This window comes from Nomascus leucogenys, chromosome 7b (genome assembly GCF_006542625.1).
Source record: "Nomascus leucogenys isolate Asia chromosome 7b, Asia_NLE_v1, whole genome shotgun sequence".
Classification (NCBI taxonomy): domain Eukaryota; kingdom Metazoa; phylum Chordata; class Mammalia; order Primates; family Hylobatidae; genus Nomascus; species Nomascus leucogenys.
Genome location: NC_044387.1, coordinates 94,007,352 through 94,023,862, shown reverse-complemented (window position 1 = coordinate 94,023,862; position 16,511 = coordinate 94,007,352).

Sequence of the window (16,511 nt, the reverse complement as noted above, 5' to 3'; positions counted from 1 at the left end):
ACATCCTTCTATCCAGAGCTGATCCATCCATTTGTGCACTTGATCCTTGCTCATTCACCTTCTATAGGCCACAGTGGCAATTCTCACCTCTCTCTGCTTCATCATCATTTTTTCCTCTCTAACTAACCACATCCTTCAACATACAAACATGTTAGTTATCCCATCTTTAACCCCACCTTTCTTCCCATCTTTGACCCCACTTCCCCTTCCCCAAGCTATTATCGTCACCCTGTGCCCTTCACGGCAAACCCTCTAAAGCAATAGGCTAAAGTCACTGGTTCCAGTTAGCTTCCTTGCATTTTCCCTCATGGCACCTTGACAACTAACTCTCTCCTCCCCATAAAAAAAATTCTCATAAAGGTCATCAAAGGCCTCCATGTTGCTAAATCTAAAAATCAAATTTTTGTCCTTATGTTAGAGGAACTTGATCTATCAGCAGAATTAATGGGCTGAATTAATCAAATTGACACAATTGATCAAACTGATAACATTTGATATTCGTGTGTGTGTGTGCATGTGTGTGTGTGGGTGTGTGTGTGTGAAACTTGGCTTCCTCTTTTCCCTGACCTCTTAACGCTGACACTCCCTGAGTTTCAGTCCTTGAACTTCTTTTTTCCATCTACATTGACTCTTGGTTAGCTCAGTCTTACTGTTTTAAGTCCATCTATACCCCAATACCTCAAGCTTTCTCTCTCTCCTGAACTCTAAATGTGAATACCCAGTTGTCTATTCGACATCCTCTCTTGGATGTTGTGGTAGTCAGAATTCCAAGATGGTCCCACAAGATTTCTGGCTCTGGGAAATCCCTAAGATTGTAAACATGACAGGTCTCACTCCTGTAGTTGTTATGTTTCATTGTATTTAAGAAATGGAGATATTCATGTGGGCCTAGTCTAATCACATGAGCCCTTTAAAAATTGAGTTTTCTTCCACTGACCTCAGAAAAGAAAATCAGAGAGTTAAAGCAGGAGAGGAATTCAACAGGAGGGAAATTTTCCACTGGTGAAGATGGAGGGCATCATGGAGCAAGAACCTAAAGTGACCTCCATTGCTGAGAGCAGCTCCCACCCTGACAGCCAGCAAGAAAACAGAGACCTCAGTCCTACAACCAAAAGAAACTCTATTCTCCCAACAACTTGGATGAGCCCAGAAATGGATCATACCCTAAGGCCTCCAGACAAGAACTCAGCCTGCAGCATCTTGATTTCAGCTTTATGAAACCCTGAGCAGAGAATCCAGCTGTGCACTCCCTGGCTTCTGACCTAAAAAACTGAGTTCATAAGTGAATGTTGTTTTAAGCCACTACATTTCTGTTAATTTGTTGTACAGAAGAAAAAATCAACTAATACGAATGTGCAGCACCTTAAGCTCAACATTTCCAAAATTGAACTCTGTCTTTCCTTTAAATTTGTTTCACCTCCATCCTCCTCATAATCTTTGATCAAGCCTCCACCCTTGCAGTGGCTTGGGCCAAAACATTTATATTCATCCTTGCCTCATCTCTTGCTCTTACAACTCACATTGAAACTGTCAGGAAATTCCGTTGACTGTGCTTACAAAATATATCCAAGTCTTAATACTGCTTACCACCTCCTCTGCTACCACTTCTGTCCAAGCCATCCAGCCACCATCATCATCTCTCACTTAGATTGTTGCAAGAGCCTTTTAGTTGCACTTTTCTGATTCCATCTGAGCTCAGTATCTGTGCTCAACATAATGACCAAAGGATCCTTTTTAAACAATTTTTTAGAGACAGGGTCTCGCTCAGTCCTACAAGTGCAGGGATGCAGTTGTAGCTCACTGTAACCTCGAATTCCTGGGCTCAAGTCATCCTCCTACCTCAGCTTTCCAAGTAGCTAGGCACAGGCATGCAGCCCCATGCCTGGCTAATTTTTTTATTTTTTTTTAGAGACAGCATCTTGCTTTGTTGCCCACATTGGTCTCAAAACCCTGGTCTCAAGAGATACTTTTGTCTTAGCCCCCCAAAATGTTGGGATTACAGGCGTGAGCCACTGTGCCCAGCCTAAAAGAGCCTTTTGAAGACTACAAGTCAGATTAGGTAACTCCTTTCTCACTAAAAGTGCAAATATTATCACTATGCAATATATCCATGTAACAAAACTGCACTTGTACCCCTAAATCTATACAAATAAAAAGATGAGTAAGCATTTGCACTGTCCTTGAATAGCTTCCAGTTCTGCTACCAGTATTCTGAAAAGGGGAAAACAAGAGAAGGGACATCTAAACAGCAATTCAAACAGAGCATTACCTTATTTCCAATGCTACAGTTCTTCTCTCATTCGACAATCTTATAAACAAAACTCAGTGAAAGAAAGTGTTATCCCTACATCCTCAAATTATCTGAGAACAATAAGAGGCCTACATGTTCTCTGCTTTGAAATCTTTCACTGGAAATTGTTATGATAGAAAAGAAAAGAAAGAAAAAAAAGGAAAAGAAAAGGAGGGAGAGAGGGAGGGAGGGAGAGAGGGAGGGAGGAAGGAAGGAAGGAAGGAAGGAAGGAAGGAAGGAAGGAAGGAAGGAAGAAAAAAAAACTGGAATTGGTTTCCTATAGCTCTGTCACTTCGCAGCCATAGGAGGCTGGCAGGTCAGTCGGCCTCTGAGGCTCAATTTCTCATCTGAGATGGGAATTAGTCCTTCTTGCCCTGCCTGACTCACAGGGCTACCATAAGAATTAACTGAGATTCTCACATTTGGGGAAAATTTTATAACTACGGAGCTCTGTACACAGGTATACTCATTATTAATAAAACTATTCAGCAGGCTTGCTGTTGACTGAGTGGCCTCTCAGCACCTCATCACTCCTCCCACAGCCAATGAACTTCCCCCTATGAAATTACAAAGATTTCTAGTCCTGCAGGTGACCCCTAGGCTTGGGTGCTCATTGCTTACCGGGTGACAAAGTAATGGAGAGCAAGTTATGGCTCATAAATTTTCAGAGCTGTCTTTTTCCTGCAGAATCTGAAACTAAGGTGGAAAGGGGAATTGGGGCCATTTATTAAATACCGTTATTCCTTTGTCTGACACAGGAATCCCACCGCTCAGATGTCAGCTAGTACAGTTGGCCCTCCATGTGCATGGGTTCTGCGTCTGTGAATTCAGCCAGCTACAGATTCAACCAACCACAGTTCAAAGATTCTGGGGTTCGGGGGTGGGGAGATATTGATTATTGTGTTTGTACTGAACATGCACAGATTTTTTTCTTGTCTTTTTTCCCTAAACAATACAATGTAACAACTATTTACATAGCATTTCCATTGTATTAGGTATTGCAACTAATCTAAAGATGATCTAAAGTATATGGGAGAATGTACAATCAATCAATCTGATTGATTCCAGGAACCCCTCAGATACCAAACTCATAAACAAGATGGCATAGTATTTGCACTATGCAAATCCTATTTATTGCACAGGTTCTATGCAAATACTATGCCATCTTATAAAAGGGAAGGGACTTCAGCATCCACAGAATTTGGTATCTGAGGGGTTCTTGGAATCAATCTCCCTTGGGTACCAAGGGATGACTGTATTATCGACACATTTCAATTTCTGCCTTCCTTTGTTTCAACACCCATGGCCTTGCTGAGAAAAAAAATTACAAAGCCACCCTAAGAAAGAGCAGAGCAATTGTCAAGAGGAAACGTGTCATTGTAAGAATGTGCATAGGTGCCTGGGTAACTCTGACAGTACTTTGCTCAGGTGTGAGAAGTTTCTGGCCCACTGCACTCTCCAGGACACTGCCATACACGCATGATTTCAATAGCATCACAGTAGACAGAGAGGAGAAAATGAAGCCCACGAAGAAAAGTCTGAATTCCCAAGCAGGAGAAATCTCAGAAGAAAAGGCTATTTAATAGTATCTAGGCAGCAGTAATTTTTATTCTAATAGCTCACACCACACCACACCATCAGGGATTTAAAATTGAAGAAATCTTCATAAATCTTTTCACAAGGCTAACACTTCTCTTGCATACCCTACAACTAAGCTTCACCCATAATAGGTGTTTTGTGTAGACTTTTTGTGGGGGACATCTTCCCTTTTCCCTTTACAAGCTCCACCTTGTAGACCCTAATCTCTGCACTGAGAGGCCAACATGCATGGAATACATGACCTTTTGACTTCTAGTTGGCTTCAGCCAGTAGAAGCCCAGCAGGAGAGCAGAAGGAAACAAAGTGAGATCCGAGGCTGTATTCCCCTGACCCTCACATTTGGGGGATCACCTCAGACTGCTGTGTCCCTCAGCCAAGGCCACTGCTCCTGTCTCTACTGCTTTCTCCTTCCAGATTTTGGTAACTATTCTCTCCTCCTTGTTCCTTTAGGCCTAGGGATGTAACAGCTCTGCTACTCCTGGCCCTGGGAGTACTGCACTACCCCTGTGGTTTCCCATGCAAAATGGGGAATTTGAGGAGAGTTTAAGAAGGGACTATTTGCAAAGACGTGATGACGATCTCGCCTTTACAAATAGTCCCTTCTTAAACCCTTCTCAAGCTCCCCATTTTGCATGTAGCATCTGCTTCTTGCCAGGCCCCTGAGGGATACATTTGCTGAATGAAAAGAGCATATCTTAAATATTTCTTTATTTCATTGATCAAATGCATGACTATAAAAGAACACCTTGGTAGAGAATCCTATTTAATCGTAGCATATCCTATATATGAATTGTGTCTTTATGTTTTATTAAGACAGGTTGAGCATCCCTAATCAGAAAACTCAAAATCCAAAATGCTCCAGAATCAGAAACTTTTTGAGAACCAACATGAGGTCTGCCTCAAGTAGAAAATTTCACACCTGACCTCGTATGATGGGTTGCAATCAAAATACAATCAAAACTTTGTTTCATGTACAAAAATAATACAAATATTATATAAAATTATTTTCAGGTTATGTGTATAAAACGAAACATAAGTGAATTTCATGTTTAGACTTGTGTCCCATTCCCAAGGTATTTTATTATATATATGCAAATATTCCAAAATTCAAAAAAAATCCAAAGTCTGAAACACTCTGGTCCCAAGCATTTCAGATAAGGAGTGCTCAATCTGTGTATCCTTTGAGTCTCTGCTTAAATGTCTTTTCTTCAGACCTGTTTTCCTCGACCTGTAGTCTTTCTCATGGCATCTTGTTTTCCTTTTCTACTACTTATTGCGGCTTCTTGTTACATACATACATTTGTTTTCACATTTGGTGCCTGCTGCCTGCTAGATCTTAAACTTCATGAAGGCAACAATGTTCATTGCCTTCTGCACTACCATCCCTAGCAAGGCACCTGATCCATGGTGGATACCCAATAAACATGTGTTGAGTGAATGGCTGAGTAAAACGAGTAGGTAAGAGGGAGAATGTCTAATTCCTCAGCTAGCTCCTGTTCAGCTTGGTCACCCCAGTATATGCCTAGATTGTCATCCTCCCTGTTCAGTGCCTATCCAAGTTCAATTATTTCATAGCAGCTCAAGCCCTCATTGCCGTTCCCCTCCATCTTCCCCTATGAGTGAGTGCTGCTTTCCCAAAATGACATATACATTTCTAGAATATAGAGCCTATGACTTAGATTTCTTTTGTATCCTCCACAGTGCACTTTAAATAAGAAAATCCAGGACGGAGTCTATCCTAAGCCAAGGGCTCTCTAAGACGGCATGGGACAGGGCTGACAGAAGGGCTTGAAATAACTTATCAGAAATCATCTCTTACTCATACCTCATTTCAATTACGAATCCTTGACTGCATATAACCCAATATCATTTAGGCCATCAGCCTTATTCCAGATCATTCAGCCATGTAATTCTTTACTGAAACAGAGATACCTCTCACCCATGTAAAACTCTTTAACAAGGTTTGAAGTTGACTCTAGTATTTTAGACTGTTTGCAGTAGATGTAACTACCAGAGTTCCACAGCCAAGGTGACCGTTTCTCCAACTTTAAATTTTGTCCTTTCTCCTTTTTTATCCTCCAGTCAGGAAATTTTAGCTGCAGTTTTCAGATAACCCCAGTCTGCAGTAAAGCAGCACAGAAGTCTGACAACACTGTATTCCCAGGTAGGTTCAATTATTCCAATGTAACTATATATTGTATTGACTTTTTGGAAAACCTCTTTTATTTGCATATCCTCCCCACCATCACTGAAAAATATATAAGCAATTTATAAAATGTTAATCATCAAGATAATTTTGAAGTTGATGACAATGTGTGAAATAAAGTTGGGATCTAAATAGGAAGATAACTTTCTAAAATAGACACTTGAAACATACTGAGAAAAAATATATTGAGTTTATTGTGTTCCTTTGTGATTCCTCTTCTTTCTGTTTCCCACAGATGTGCACTTTTGGGAGAGAAATTTATTGCTTTATCTGCCCTTGATATGACCTGGCTTCTTTCAGAAGCTTCTAGATAAGATGACCAGACTTGAGCACACCTTTGGTTTTCCCTGGCCTGATTTGTAACATCCATAAAAAGCATTTAACTTCTTGCATATTTATCAAAGTTAGATGCTGCTTAAATATTCCTTGGTTGGCCAGGTGTGGTAGCTCTTGCCTGTAGTCCCAGCTACTTGAGGGGCTGGGGTGGGAGGATCGCTTCCGCCCACGAGTTTGAGTGCAGCCCAGGCAACACACCAAGACTTCTTTAAAATAAATAAATAATTTTTAAAAAATTTAAGATAGGTATAAAATCTCCAAATGTGTGCAAGTTAAGCCATATACTTCTAAGAAACCCAAGTCAAATAAGAAATCACAAAGAAAAATTTTAATATATAAATGTATAATATTTAACATGTAAATGTAAAATATATACAAATATTTATATTTGTATAAATTTATATATTTTCTGTATATATTCCTTGGAATAAATTTTTTCTTACCCAAAATCAGAGAATGCCAAATAAATGCTCAGAAAACAAAAGGTAAAATTGTGTCCAGCCTAAGAAAAGACAAATTTTACAGGTATTTTTGCTTTCTAAAAAGAAATACCAGAATGTGTGTAAGCATGGTGACAAAGAATACAGAGGGCTCTCCCATTTAAAATTTGACATGTTTGAACTCAACACTCTTGGTGAACTTCCGGAAAGCTCTACCAGTCATAATTAACCACTAATGAAATTTTACTGGGAAAAACATTACAAGTTATATTTGAAATCTCTTTAAGTCTGAGGGAGCAAATTCCATGAGAATGATTACCTTCCTATATAAGAGGCTGCCACAGAAAGGCTCAGAAACAAATCTGTCCCCAACAGCTAATAATTCACCTATTATCAAACCCTCCAGAATCATAATACCTCAGTCCCAACTGTGAGTCTGCGAATATGTGACAAAACAATTGATGAATTGCCGTGACCAGCCGAATTGGTAATGTGTCTTGGGATTTGGTAACTCCACCCACCCTACGTGTGAGAAGAATTTATGAAGATAACATGACATGCTAATATATTTTTACAGCTTAAACAAGATATTCCATGCCATTTTTGCGCACCACACATAGTTTATCAATATAACTCTTAAGACATTTATCCCCTTTTGTGTCTTTGTTGTTGCACGTAATATAATTATCAGAAAGGTTAAGACTAACTGACCAACGGAAGAACTTGAACCCTGGGCGGAAGCTCTTTTTTAGAACTTTCTTTCTCCATTTTTATTCTGTTCATTGTTTCATTTTCATTTCGTTGTTTTTGTTGCCAGTGTCTTAATACAATCTTTAGCCATAGCAAACCACGAAAAGAACTTTGAATGGCTTAGGTGTGACTTGTGAACAACTTATTCTTCTATCTCATTTTAGATGGGTCAGGTGGTGGGTCAGATCCTAAAGTAGTGTTGGCTAGAAGTCAGATATCTTTCAGAGAGAAATCAAGGTCACCACCTTTAAAGGATAAAGCTATTAGTTTGTAGGTAGAAAAGACTTCAGTGCTGTCCTCTCCCCTAGCTGTTGGTGAATATCAGGTCTACTTCTGAAAACCGTTCTGATTCTCTAATACAGTTTGTATAGTTAATTACAGAAAAGTACTTCTGGCTTCTCTGGTTAATCATCTTTAATGTATAAAAAAGTATTCTGCTATATTGGGTAGTCGAGAGTATTCCTGTAAATTGAAATAGTTAATATGTACCAGGTCTGTCACTGCCTATGATAAAAAAGAACAAGTAGCTAACGTTTGGCAAGTCATTAGAGTGTCTGCCTCGCACAGGGTGCTTTTCCTGAATTAGCTCACTTAGTCCTTATGCAACCCTAAGAGATAGAAACTATTATGATGCCCATTTTCTAAATGAGGAAACAGGCTTCTGGAGTTTGCAAATTTTTCCCAAGGTCAAAAAACTAGTAAGTGGAAAAGCTGGAACTTGAACTTGAGTCCATCCTCCTTCAAAACCCACACTCTTAAGAGTTACACTTAAGTTTTTGCTAAATTCCTATGTACTTCGTGCTGCTCATATGTATTTGAAACATTTCAAGTATCAAGCATGCACTGGAATAACACTTAACCGTACCACGAAATCCTTTAAAATTAGACAAATTAGGATGAGAGACTTCAACAATTATGAACAGTGTGATCTTGGGAAATTTACTCAAATCCATTGAGCTGCAGTCTTCTCCTGTGTGTAAGGTTCGCAGGATTATTAAAGGACAAGTGAGAGCACGTATGTCAGGCATATAATAAGAACCCAACAAATGCTAGTGCTTTTCCCTTTAATCCATTTAAAACTTTTCAATATTTCAGATAATCAACTTCAAAGAAACTGCCTTGCACGTATTCTCCCTCTTACTAGCTTGCATATGGCAGGTAATTTCATAAGTATCTATTAAAGAAAATGGAACTTTTTCAGTAAGCCTCAATAGGAAAATATTACCTGATCGAAACTTTAGTAAGAACGTTCTTTTATCGCACTTTGTCAATAGGAATGTGTACCTACAATGGCACTAAATCAGATAAAGTTTATCCTCTTAGGTCAGAGCCTACTACACTCTGAAATTAAAACTTAAAATAACCAACATACAACAACCATCTGCAGAACTACTCACCTTAAAAAAGATTTGCAAATACATTGCAGGAGAAATGTGTCTCCTGCATGATGGAGAAAGTGTCTCTTAAATCCTCAACAGTAAGTCTAGAGCTGTGACATCCAGCACAGTAGCCACTAGCTGCATTGACTACTGAGTATTTGAAGTGTAGCCAGTCCAAACTGAGATATGCTCTAAGAGTAAACTAAACACTGGATTTTGAAGACTTAGTATAAAAAAAGATATGAAATTCTCATTAATAATTTTGTATTGACTACAGGTTAAAATAATTATATTTTGGATACATTACATAACATATATTAATGTATACTCACATATTATTAATATTAACTCCAACTGTCTCTTTATTTTTTAATGTGGCTAGCTAGAAACTTTAATGATGATTCACATTAGAGTTTAGAGTTTTTACCAAGTCTAATCAAGGTAACTAAAAAATAAACTAATTATTTAGTGAAGAAAATGTAAGAGGCAAGTAAGTAATGGAGTCTAGGAAGGAGATTAAAAATCATTCAGTACATATTCAGTACTGTTTAGAGAGAGTAAACTCTGACTTTTAATGGCCAACATTGTTTACTGAAATAGAAATAATTATACAGGAAATAAAAATTAATCACTGTGTTAGTTTGCTAGGGCTGCAATAACAAAACACCACAGACTAAGTGGCTTAAACAACAGAAATTTACTGTCTCCCAGTTCTGGAGTCTTGAAGTCCAAGATCAAGGTGTTGTCAGGGTTGCCTCTTTGAGGCCTCTTTCCTTGGTTTGCAGATAGCCTTCTTCTTACTGTGTCCTCACATGGTCTTTCCTCTGTGTGAGCAAACGTTTGTTTCCTAATCTGGTCTTTTTAGGACACCAGTATTACTGAATTAGGTTCTCACTCTTATGACCTCATTTTACCTTAATTACCTCTTTGAAGGTCCTATCTGCAAATAGAGTCACATTCTGAGATACAGAGAGTAGGACTTCAACCTCTGAATTTTAGGGGAGACACAATTCAGCCCATAACCACAATTCAGTTATAGCAGTTTAAAAGGAAATCCATTAAGAACATTGTTTCTTTGTTCTGATTATAGAAACTTTCTAATTGATTAATGAACCTCCAAAGTGTATCTATCAAGTGGAAGGGAAAACCTTCTACAAATAATCTATATTTGTAATCCTCTTTACAGAAGTAATTTGAAATCCCATTTTATAAGTCAACCTCTGTGGGTCTTGATTAAATGAATTTGTTTCCCAGAGCCTAACTCACCTGGTCGGGTATGGAGATAATACTTTTCTCTTAGGACCAATGAAGTCATTTTGGGCATTATTGTACAGTAATGTGCCAATCAGGACTACTGACCAACAATTCACACAACCTTTGAGCTTTGACTTGTTCCCATAACAAAGTTCTTCTTATGACTTATTGCAGGTGTTTCTAAATAGATGGTCAGGTCAATGTAGCACGACAGTCAAGAGTACAAACAGGCCTTAAAATGACATGGACCTGAGTTCAAATCCCTGCTTTGCTAGTTCTTTTGTAATACAGGTAAGGTTGTTTAATCTCTCCTCTCTCCACACCCCAATTTTCTCATTTGTTGTATAAGGAAAATGATACACTTAATCAGAGGGCAGTGATGAGGGTAAAATACCTTGACTTAATTAACTTACTTCTCCAACAAATTGAACAACTAGTCTCCTCCATCTTTCTCCAGATCGTCACCTGACAGCGGGGCAGTCAAAGATGATAAGCCTTTTCAATTCTGCAGCTTCCTTTAGGAACTATGCACCTAGACACTATATTTGGTTTATGTCTCAGTAGCCTATATCCATTAAGAAAAATTAGAGTTATAATTGGAAGAAAAGTAGAAAAAAAAAAGCCTATTTTTGGAAGTGGGATCTTTTAAAATGGTACAATCATCTAACAAAAGAGAGGACAGAAAATACTGTCTCATGAGTCCCATCAATAGATATGTTGGGTGTAGGGGAAAAAAGAAGACTTAAAGAAGAGACAGATTATTAGAAACTTCTGGTCATCCACATGCAAAGTGAATTCCAAGCTTGGCTCGGTTCATATAAGAGTCCAGAGGCAGATATGGGGAAAATTGACCCAAAAATAATTCACTCAGGAAGAAATCAGGGCTATAAGATGACTTCAGCTTTCATGACACGTTAAGAAAATGTTTGCAAACCAAATCTGAAGAAAGTAAAAGCAAATGTCTAGGTTAAAGTGAGAAGCAACAGGTTTTATGCCCTCCAGTTCTCTTTGTTGTTCCTTTGGATCCAAGAAGATTTTGAAAAAGTCATATCACCAAAACAAGCAATCAGGCATGAAAATTTTTTATTGACTAATATTTCAGGAGGATTAAAATAACATCCTGTTAGGATTGCATACTTACTTTAGTCTTTCTTCAAAAGACTTCAATTTCGAAAAAGGAACAATTCACTTGCTTTAGAAATTGAGAACATTAACTGATATATAATTATTTAACTTTGTGGCATTTTATAAAAATATACCCAACCATGTAAATGTTGATTCTTAAACCAATGGTGAAAACAACTAATTAAAGTGTTCTAGATTTTATATTTTTTCCATGAGAATATTTCTTATTTGTACTGCTGATGAATTTAAAGTCATCTAAATAGCATTTTATGAAATTTTCAAAAAACCAACTATGTTGTTCTGACCCAGACTTCAAAGAAACCATTTGTCTTGGTTTCTCACACATGACATCACCTCACCACCTGAGCAAGAAATCTTGAAATTACTATAAAATCATAATACACTGGGCCTCTGACCTCACTAAAATTTTTAAAGCTGTGTTCAAAATAGAGATTTAAGCTGCCTAGGATGTCCCTGTTTGTGATGGCCATTGAATATAGAAATACTTTCACTGGGGTTCACAGTTTAATTAGTTTGTGCTTACATCTTCACGGTTTTTTATGTGTTAAGTGGAATTTTATGACTATTTATAAGAGACATCCAGGGACGAGATACTTTTAGCTTCTTTGGATGAGAGATAAATAGATGATAGATAGACTGATATGACATATGATTGATATGACATGATAAATTGATAAATTATAAGCTCTCAGTAGATATTAAAAGTAAAGGGGGCCACTTTGGTCAAACACAAGAAGGGCATTGTTGAAAATAGAACAGAAAACCTTAAGAATTATGGCGCATGTTCTAGCTAAATATTCTAACAAGTTCTGACATCTGCTTGTGCACCTGAAAGAAACTAGTCATTCCGGTTTCCAGTACACAAAAATGTTTGTGTAATTAAAATGACTTCTTCACGTTTTTAAAAATGGCAGCCTTTTTTTCCATTTTGGGTAAGTCAAATGACCCCCTCAGACTTGATTTACCCAAACCACAATTGAGTTGTGTGAGTAGTTATCCACTGATTTTGACTGATACAGTGTCAGTCAAGACTTAAAAGAAAAAACGATAAAAATAAGCTAGGGGTTTAACCTTCCACCTTTGCTAGGTAGACATGGCCTTTGAGATACAATGTTTTCAGAAGCATTCTCAGTTAACATCTAAATGTCTGGAAGTATTTTAGATCTCTACCAGGATCCATGCAATGTATAGAGCTACTTGATTTCCATTAAAATCATTCTATCATCATCAGAGTTGTGCAGTAAGTACCTACAACAAGGTGCATAGTAATATTTCAAAGGCTTATTTTCAGGAAATAAAACACACTTTTTGTCAGAACTTAGAAAAACTGACAAATCTGTGTAAATATAGTTCCTCTGGTGCAGGTTCACATGAATAGCAACAAAGCAAAGCCCAAAATTATACAGTTAAAGAAGGAGGCTATTTTATAAACAAATAACTGCAAATATTTATTATGCTCCTACCGTGTACCATGCTGGTCTTTGGGGAGAAAGTTAGATATGGAAAACAGTGATAGAAAAGGATAGTTTTACGAGTCAGATGTGTGTTTCCCTTTATGAAAACATTTTTGTTTTGCAAGTTGCTTTTGACTGTTTTAAATGTCTCCTTTCAGCTGAAAGTATTCCATCTCTTAAATCTAAAATATCACATCCAACTCTCTCAGTCACAACTCTTTCTCTTTATGGATTCCCCACTCCCTACTGCCATTGCCACCTAAAGTCACCCTCAAAGAAACCTTCAGTTTCTTCCTCCCATTTCTCTTCTGTCTGGCCCAAGTCTCATGGTCTATCACTTCAAATATTCTCTTGTCAAGGACTATTGTCCTTGACAATAAAGGAAAAAAAAACACTGGATCAATCTTACCATTGCTGTGCTCCACATTTGCACCTACATTCTGTGAAGAGAATCATATAGCCATGGAATCTGGCACCAAAAAGAAATATTGTTTTCGGCTTTGGTCAAGGCTTTGGGGCTGATCAGCAGTCCTTTTGTTTGTTCTTAAGCTACTACTTTTGCCTTTACCACAACAAGCTTTACTATTTACTATTTACATTTACAATTCCTCAGACTCCTTTTTCAAATCCCATTTTACTCATTCACACCAGATTATCTTATCCTCTTCTTAACATATAAAGCACAGGTTTTTTAGTGTATTAGTTCATTTTCACACTGCTATAAAGAAAGACCTGAGACTGGATAATTTATAAACAAAAGAAGTTTAATTGACTCACAGTTCTGCACGGCTGGGGAGGCCTCAGGAAACTTACAATCATGATGGAAAGTAAAGGGGAAGCAAACACCTTCTTCACAAGGCAGCAGGAGAGAGAGAGAGAAGAAGGGGAACTGCTAAACACTTTTAAAACTATCAGATCTCATGAAACTCCATCACTATCACAAGAACAGCATATGGGAAAGTGACTCCATGGTCCAATCACCTCCCAACAGGTCCCTCCCTTAACATGTGGGGATTACAATTCAAGATGTGATTTGGGGAGGGACACAGAGCCAAACTATATTATTCTACCCTGGACCCTCCCAAATCTCATGTCCTTTTCACATTTCAAAACCAATCATGCCTTCCCAACAGTCCTTCAAAGTTTTAACTTATTCCAGCATTAACTCACAAATCAAAGTCCAAAGTCTCATCTGAGACAAGGCAAGTCCCTTCCACCCATGAGCCTGTAAAATCAAAAGCAAGTTAGTTACTTCCAAGACACAATGAAGGTACAGGCATTAGGTAAATGTTTGCAATCCAAATGGAAGAAATTGGCCAAAACAAAGAGGCCACAGGTCCCATGCAAGTCTGAAACCTGGCTGGAGAATCATTAAATTTTAAAGATGCAAAATCTCCTTTGACTCTATGTCTCACATCCAGGGCATGCTGATGTAAGAGGAGGGCTCCTGAGGCCTCAGACAGCTTTGCCCCTGTGATTCTGCAGGGTCCAGCTTCTGCAGCTTCTTTTACAGGCTGCCATGAGTGCCTATGGATTTTCCAGGAGCATGGTGCAAGCTGTCAGTAAATCTATCTTTCTGGGGTCTGGAGGGAAGTGGCCCTCTACTCACAGCTCCAATAGGCAGTGCCCCAGTGGGAACTCTGTGTGGGGGCTCCAACCCTAAATTTCCCCTCTGCATTGCCTTAGTAGATGTTCTCCATGAGAGCTCGGCCCCTGCAACAGACTTCTGCCTGGACATCTAAGTGTTTTCATACATCCTCTGAAATCTAAACAGAGGCTCCCAAAGCTCAAGTTTTGTCTTCTGTGCATCTGCAGGTCCAACACCACATGGAAGCCACCAAGAGTTGGGGCTTACACCCTCTGAAGCAACAGCCTGAGCTGTACCTTGGCACCTTTCAGCCACAGCTGGAGCTAGAGTGGCTGGGATGCAGGGCACCAAGTCCCAGGGATGCACAGAGCAGTGGGGCTCTGGGCCCGGCCCATGAAACCATGTTTCCCTCCTAGGCCTCTGGCCCTTGATGGGAGGGGCTGCCATGAAGATCTCTGACATGCCCTGGAGACATTTTTCCCATTGTTTTGGCTATTAACGTTTGGCTCTTGGTTACTTATGAAAATTTCTGCAGCTGGCTTGAATGTCTCCCCAGAAAATGGGTTTCTCTTTTCCACCACATGATCAAGCTACAAATTTTCCAAACCTTTATGCTCTGCTTCCCTTTTAAACATAAGTTCCAATTTCAAATAATCTCTTCGTGAAAGCATGTAACTGAAAACCTTCAGAATAAGCTAGGTCACATCTTGAATACTTTGCTGCTTAGAAATTTCTTCTGCCAGCTACCCTAAATTACCTCTCTCAATTTCAGAGTTCTGCAGGTTTCTAGGGCATGGGCAAAAAGCCACCAGTTTCTTCACTAAAGCATAGCAAGAGTGACCTTTGCTCCAGTTTCCAATATGTTCCTTATCTCCACCTGAGACCACCTGGACTTCATTGTCCATATCACTATCAACATTTTGGTAAAACCATTCAACAAGTCTCTAGGAAGTTCCAAATTTTCCCACATCTTCCTGTATTCTTCTGAGCCCTCCAAACTATTTCAACCTCTGGCTGTTGCCCAGTTCCAAAGTCACTTTCACATTTTCAGGTTATCTTTATAACAGTGCCCCACTTCTGGTACTAATTCTCTGTATTAGTCCATTTTTACACTGCTATAAAGAATGACCTGAAACTGGGTAATTTACAAACAAAAGAGGTTTAATTGACTCACAGTTCTGCATTATTGGGGAACTGTGGAAACTTCAAATCAGAAGGCACAGGGGAAGCTAGCACTTTCTTCACAAGGTGGCAGAAGGGGTTGGAGGAGGGAACTGCCAAACACTTTTATAATCATTAAATCTCATGAAAAGTCCCTCACAATCATTAGAACAGCATGGGGAAAGCTGCCTCCATGATCCAATCACCTCCCACCAGGTCCCTCCCTTGAGGGGATTACAATTCAAGATGAGATTTGGGTAGAGACAAAGAGCTAAACATTATTTAGGAAGGATATTCTTAAAGCCCTATCTTCCTGTGTAAATAGGAAAGTATACCTGCATGCCTACGCACATTTAATCTCAGATAATGGGATGTCCAGCCTCCTGTTCAAAGTAGTCCTGCAACCCACATCTCTCACTTACATAGAGTCTCTGCTTTACCAACCAGCTCTTCTTTCTCCTACACTTCAGCCTCTTCCACTGTTTCAGATTTTACTATCTGCATATAATATATCTGAGCCTTGTACAATGAGCTTGTACAATTTTTCAAGATAATCTTTTAAAACTAACATCCCATGTGAGAAAACAAGCCATTCTCTACTCTATTCCTCTCTAGAACAATCTCCCTAGCTTTCTCTGACATTCACATCCGAGTTTCTTAAGAGTGGGCTTTACCCCCTAATTCTTCAATCACTATAATTTGTTTCTGTCTCTGCTGCTCTACAAAACTGTTCATAATGAGACCAAATGGCTGTTCAGGCTGTTCCCAAATTGTTACAGCTAATGGATAATTATCCACCTTATCTTACTTGATTGTTCTGTGACATTTGACTCTACAGACAACTTTCTCCATTTTTTTTCAATTATGCATTTTATAGCATCAAATCTTTCTTTGTTTTCTTCTACCTA